Source organism: Podarcis vaucheri, assembly GCF_965113315.1.
Source record: "Podarcis vaucheri genome assembly, chromosome: 16".
NCBI lineage: Eukaryota > Metazoa > Chordata > Lepidosauria > Squamata > Lacertidae > Podarcis > Podarcis vaucheri.
Window position 1 is genome coordinate 5,751,079 of NC_138754.1, and position 6,956 is coordinate 5,758,034.

The following is a 6,956-nucleotide window of genomic DNA, read 5'->3' on the forward strand; positions in this document are numbered from 1 at the left end:
GAAGAGTTGGACATGACTAAACAACAAAACAACAACAAACCAGATGTTCTTAGAATGGGGATAAGCCTGCAACCCGGTGATTCTTTTTCAAAATGTGTCACGAAAGAAGTGGAGCAGCACACAAGCAAGTTGGGTATTTGTAAAAGCTGTAATTAAACCCCGCTGTGCTTGTTGTGAAAGTGTGTGGAATTTCAAGAGGTGAATGGGAACTAGGATGTGGTCCAGAGATCTATTATTATGATGGCATCTCGGTCAGGGGAATCCTTATGCAACACAGTAAAGCAGTTATTAAAGGCAGAAGGAGACTGCTGAAACCAGATTCTAGATCTTTGTGATTTCTTACCCTGCTCATCACACCCAGAAGGTTTGGCTGAACTTGTGAGACCCACCTAATATGACTAATTGCATGCTCCAGATAGAAAGGAAAGGAAACATGTCACAATGAACATCAGACTTCTTGTGTTCTGAATGTGTTAGGCTTGATAGGTCATGCGGCTGTGGCCTGTGACCCCACATTGCTTTTTAATTTGAAGGAAGTCCCAAATCAGTGCAGTTTTGAAATCTGTGGTGAAAATCAGTGCAGCTTTGAAAGATTTATGGAATTACTATGTTTATACATATTGTTCAAAAAATCAAGAAGGTCTAGACTTCTCGATAACTGACAAAGGAACTGGTCAGTTCTGGTCAGCAGTTCAAGGATGGCGGATGTGGGTGATGCTTGCTTGCTTCATATTCTGCTAGTGCGGTTTGGTGGTTAGAGTGCTAGTGAATGGGAGAACAGGATTCAAGTCCCAATTCAGCCATGAAGTTCACTGGGTTACCCCAGAGTTGTTGTGGGGATTAAATAAAGACGAGGGGAACCATGCACATATAAATGCAACGAAACAAACAAACAAAATAACAGAACTGTGCAGGTGTTCTAACCCGTGTAAAAAAGGTAAAAGGTAAGGGACCCCTGGATGGTTAAGTCCAGTCAAAGGCAACTATGGGGTTGCGGTGCTCATCTCGCTTTCAGGCCGAGGGAGCCGGCGTTTGTCTGCAGACAACTTTCCAGGTCATGTGGCCAGCATGACTAAACCACTTCTGGCGCAACGGAACACCTTGACGGAAACCAGAGTGCATGGAAATTCTGTTTACCTTCCCGCCGGAGCGGTATCTATTTATCTACTTGCACTTTGACGTGCTTTTGAGCTGCTAGGTTGGCAGGAGCAGGGACAGAGCAACGGGAGCTCACCCCGTTGCGGGGATTCGAACCACCGACCTTCTGATCACCAAGCCCAAGAGGCTCAGTGGTTTAGACCACAGCGCCACCTGCATCCCTGTCTAAGATGTGTAACTGCAGACTGCCATGTAAGGCCAAGAAAACTGCTACATGAGCTGATTTTAAAAGGGCAAACCTTTTTTCTTAACCTGTTGAAAGTTTCCTGCAACTCTTATAATTTTCTAGTATATTTTAGGAAGGGACTTATACACACATTGTGTGCTGACTGTTGTATAAATATTTTACACTTTGTACTATGTCTAGCACACCCATGGCACAGTTGAGCAGGGTGTCTCTCCTGCCATGCATGTCAGAAATAAAAGAAGCCCCTGACATATGTTTCAAACAATTACCTCATGGTCTGATTCCCACAACAATATAAATGCAATTTGGTAAAGTTTATCTAAAACAAAAACATGGTTTCATTGATGAATGTGAGGAGGTGCCAACTCGTTCTAGTTAGTACATTTTGGCCATAAACCTATAGATATAGTAGAAAAACACAACCACACAAATGTCTTTGTTTGCAATAAACTTTTAATGAGTTTTCAAGAAGAAAGTCTGAATATTTACATCATTCACATTGAGGAAAGCTCATGGGGAATTTTAGCCAATTATGGTTTGCAGGAAGAAAAGGGAATATGCAACAAGTGGTGATAATAATTGAGTATTTCAACTATCCTTGAAGGCATCTACTTCAGCTTCTGGGGGAAGACTTTCTGTTGGCTTTGCTGTCCACCACAACATCCACCGCTGCTGCTGCTACCACCACAGCATCCACCACCTCTGCTGCCGCCGCAACATCCGCCACCGCTACTGCCGCCACAACATCCGCCGCTGCTCTGACTCTGCTGAGAGGAAACCACACTGCGGCTGCCACCACAACATCCCCCGCCACTGCGGCTGCCACCGCAGCACCCACAGCCTCTACCACCACAACAGCAGCAGCTTCCTCTTTGTTGTTGTTGGCTCATCTTTTCTGTGGATTGGATAACCCTTGGGGAAGAGAGAAAGAGATTGGCATCATTTTGAGGGCTGAAGTCTCCGAGGGAATAGCTCCTAGAACAATAGCTTTCTCAACCTGTGGGTCCCCAGATATTGATGAACTACAACTCCCGTCATCCCTGAGCTCTGGCCTTGCTAGCTAAGGGTGGTGGGAGTTGTAGTTCAACAACATCTGGGGACCCACAGGTTGAGAAAGGCTGTCCTAGAAGATGCAATTTAAGCTACGTCTTCCCTTGAAGTTCACGGGATGCTTCGATCTATATCTGATAGACCCATGAATTGCTGGGAGGTCCTCATACTCACCTATTGTTCACAGAGTCAAGCGTTGGTCAATTCAAGCTTTGTCAAGTGAATGAGAGTTGCTTGAGACAAAGGGACTTTTTATACCATCTCCCAATGGCCTGTTTCAGAAACGGCGGCAGGTTCTGAGAAGGCCCAATTGCTCTCACAGCATGCAATGCCTGCATTGTTCACGCTGACTCAATGTTTGGTACTAATTAGGCTGACTCGGCCATTCACGAGATACTTATGTCTAGCTACACTGAATAACACACATGTTTCTCTTGGTGGATTTTTCATGTCACTCCAGCACAAGGTAATTGCCAGCTTAGTGTGAGCCTTGCACATGTCCTAAAGACTTTCTCATCTCTCCTCTGAATTCATAGAACCCAGCACTTTGGGATAGAGTGGAGAGACCCCATTTCCCTTGCAATTTGCTCAGGGAAAGGAGCATTTGAGCGTTGGGGAAGAAATATCTCCGGGGACCTAGGCCAGAGGTTGGGAGCAGGAGTCAAATAAGAACATAAGCGGAGACTGCTGGATCATGCCAATGACCCATCTAACTCAAAACTTGTTCTTACAGTGGCCTCCCAGGTGCCTCAGTGCGAAAACTGCAAGCAGGACCTGAACACAAGAGCAGCTTCCCCTCCTGAGCTTTCCAGGACCCCTGGATGGTTAAGTCCAGTCGAAGGTGACTATGGGGTTGGTGGGGCTTATCTTGCTTTCAGGCCAAGGGAGCTGGCGTTTGTCCACAGACAGTTTTCTGGATCATGTGGCCAGCAGGACTAAACCGCTTCTGGTGCAACAAAACACTGTGACAGGAGCTGGAGCGGTACCTATTTATCTACTTGCACTGGCATGCTTTCGAACTGCTAGGTTGGCAGGAGCTGGGACAGAGCAACGGGAGCTCACCCATTGCAGGGATTCGAACCGCCGACCTTCTGATCAGGAAGCACAAGACGAACTGGTATCCGGAAGCATTTCCAAAATGGAGGCAGCGCATAGCCATCTTAGCTAGTAGCTACTGATAGCCTTGTCCTCCTTAAATTTGTGAAATCCTCTTTTAAAGCCATTCAAGTTGGTAGCCATCACTGCCTCATGTGGGAGTGAGTTCCCTAGTTTAATTATGAGCTATATTAAGAAGTACTTTCTTTTATCTGTCCCAAATCTTCCAACATTCAGCTTCATAATGCCACCACCATCCCTGGCCACCCTACAAAGCCCATTGCCAAGCCCTCTCAGGCTCACTTTTATGAATCCAGCTAGGAAGAGCTCCCCCATCCGGTGGTCTAGCTGTCTCTTTTCCTGCACATGTTGTATACCTATTAGGCATATCACGAGTTTTCCCTCTCACTACTGTACAGTCAGGACATGGGGGGTGCTGTAGTCTAAACCACTGAGCCTAGGGCTTGCCGATCGGAAGGTCGGTGGTTAGAATCCCCCCGACGGGGTGAGCTCCCGTTGCTCGGTCCCTGCTCCTGCCAACCTAGCAGTTCGAAAGCACATCAAAGTGCAAGTAGATAAATAGGTACTGCTCTGGCGGGAAGGTAAACAGCGTTTCCGTGCTCTGCTTTGGTTCGCCAGAAGTGGCTTAGTCATGCTGGCCACATGACCCGGAAGCTGCCTGTGGACAAATGCTGTCTCCCTTGGCCTATAGAGCGAGATGAGCGAGCAACCCCAGAGTCGTCCGCGACTGGACCTAACGGTCAGGGTTACCTTTACCTTTTTACTGTACAGTCATCAGATCAACAATGGTAGTTTGCCAATGTACCCTAGATGTTTCTGCCTGTATTCTGGTCTGGTCTGGTGACAGAACCTCCAGGGCAAGGTAGCTCAGGTGTTGTAAGCACCAGAGAGCTTTCAGGAAAGAAAGAGAAAACTTTCTGGTGTAGAGCATAGGCCAGGGGTTGGCAAACTATGGCCCCTGGGCCGGATCAGGCCCACCTGGGTCTTTGATCCGGCCCATGCCGTGAAGCTGCAAGCCACTGTGAAGCCGAGACTCCTGGCGATTGCAACGGGAGTAAGAGGCCGAGTGGTGGCGGCTCTGCCACTCAGCGGCATTTAAGGAGCTAAGCAGTTGGCTCCTTATCTCTCTTGCCCTGACCTAGCCACTGTGATCCACGCGACGGTCACCTCCAGACTGGATTATGGTAACTCGCTCTACGTGGGGCTGACCTTGAGACTGACCCAGAAACTCCAGCGGGTGCAGAATGCTGCAGCGAGACTCCTTACGGGGTCTTCGCTGCGAGATCACATTCACCCGGTGCTATACCAGCTGCACTGGCTCCTGGTGGAGTACAGGATCAGGTTTAAGGTGCTGGTTTTAACCTTTAAAGCCCTATACGGCCTAGGACCCTCGTACCTACGGGACCACCTCTCCTGGTATGTCCCACAGAGAAATTTACGGTCTGCAAATAAAAACACCCTAAAGATCCCAGGCCGCAGAGAGGTTAGGTTGGCCTCAACTAGAGCCAGGGCTTTCTCGGCCGCGGCTCCAATCTGGTGGAACGCTCTGTCACAAGAGACTAGGGCCCTGCATCCTTCCGCAGGGCCTGCAAGACAGAGCTGTTCCACCAGGCCTTTTGTCAGGGCGCAGCCTGACCCCCTCCTCTGGCAATCTGCACAAAATTTTGCTTGATGGTTGCCATTAATTTGATTTTAATTTGATTTAATTAATTTTATAATGAATGTTTTAGAATGTTGGACTATTTTGATTGTTGTTAGCTGCCCTGAGCCTGGCTTCGGCTGGGGAGGGCGGGATATAAATAAAATTTATTATTATTATTATTATTATTATTATTATTATTATTATTATTAATTGGAAGACGTCCCCATGTCACGCTGAAGTAAGCCAGGTGCGGCGTTTGATTGGCAGAGCCACTGCTGCTTGGCCAGTGTGGTGTAGTGGTTAAGAGCGGTAGTCATGTAATCTGGGAAACCGGGTTCGTGTCTCCGCTCCTCCACATGCAGCTGCTGGGTGACCTTGGGCCAGTCACACTTCTGTGAAGTCTCTCAGCCCCACTCACCTCACAGAGTGTTTGTTGTGGGGGAGGAAGGGAAAGGAGAATGTTAGCCGCTTTGAGACTCCTGAAGAGGAGTGAAAGGCGGGATATCAAATCCAAACTCTTCTTCTTCTTCTTCCTTCCACCACCGCTGCCGCTGCCCTGGTGCTCCTGTGGGCCAGAGAGTAGAGAAGCTCGCTCTGCCTACCTATGAGAAGCAGCAGCAGCAGTGGTGGCAGCAGCCCCTGGGAAGGTAAGTGGAGCGGCTGGGGCTGGGGGCTGGGGGAGGAGGACTACTTGCCCCCCTCGCCTCTTCTTCCAGCCCCCCCGGTGCTGTTTCTCCAGCCCACCATAAGGTCTGAGGGACAGTGGACCGGCCCACTGCTAACAATTTTTGCTGACCCCTGGCATAGGCAGTAGCAGACTCAGATATATCAGGGATCTGAATGTCAAAAATATCAGAGGAAACTATCTGAAGATGAGACCAAAGGTCAATCACTGCCTCTCATCTCGCTCTCCCTGTGGCCATTCAGATTCCTCCAGGAGCCCATGGGCAGGGCATGAAGGAAAGAGTTCTCACCTTCATTTATAGGAACATAAGAAGAGCTATGATGGATCAGGCCAATGGCTCAAAACACCTCCTAAAAGCTACGACAAAGAAGCTGAGTCTTGTGGCAGCTTCAAGACATAACCACCTACCGCTTCTTCCTCTTGTTCCAACCCATCCTGCACTCCACCCTCCAGCTCTGAAGCTCCCCCTGCCTCTGACTCTTGTCTCCTGGCCAGTTCAGTTCCCCACAAAACACAAGACAGATTCCAGCTATCCTTCCGTGGTGCACACCAGTCCCTGACATTACATTTAGTCAAATCCTTGGTCCATAAACCTTAGTTTTGTCTATACTGACAGGCAGTGGGTCTCCAGCGTTTCAGAGGGTCTCTTCCTGATCTACCCAGAGGTGCCAGGGATTAACCTTCTGCATGTAAAACAGGCGCTGCATTCCTTCTCCTCAGTTTGCGTCCAACATGCTTGCCACCATATCATGTTCTTGTGACTCTACTGGATGTGTCTCATGGCTGGAAGCCTCACCCCAATCTTACATTGCACAACCAATGGCTGCTCAAGCTAGATGCCTCACCAAGGTTTCTGTTGACAGATGGACACCTAAACCATCAGGATTCTTCCAAGCAAGGCTTGATATTCATAACATCCTGCAGAGGAATGTGTGGGCAAGATAATTGCATAGGATGTGACTTCTCTGCGTGCAATTGGAAAGGTGGTGGAGGATGTCAGATAGCATCACAACCTGGGTGGAGATATACAGGTCATCCAACCAGTAGCTCCATACACTGCATTCTGGAGGTCTTCTTCCCTTCTTTAGGGAATCAAACCCACACAGTGCTTTCATTTG

At 48.4% G+C, this 6,956-nt stretch overlaps 1 long non-coding RNA gene across 1 annotated transcript; it reads right to left on the reverse strand.

Moving 5' to 3' along the window:
- Positions 1-1,780: 1,780 nt before the first annotated feature.
- LOC309521237 lies at positions 1,781-3,079 on the reverse strand. The gene is made up of 2 exons (XR_014214594.1): positions 2,570-3,079; positions 1,781-2,257 (listed from the first exon to the last, which is right to left on the reverse strand). It is a non-coding gene; the product is annotated as an uncharacterized lncRNA (long non-coding RNA).
- Between the last annotated feature and the right edge of the window lie 3,877 nt (positions 3,080-6,956).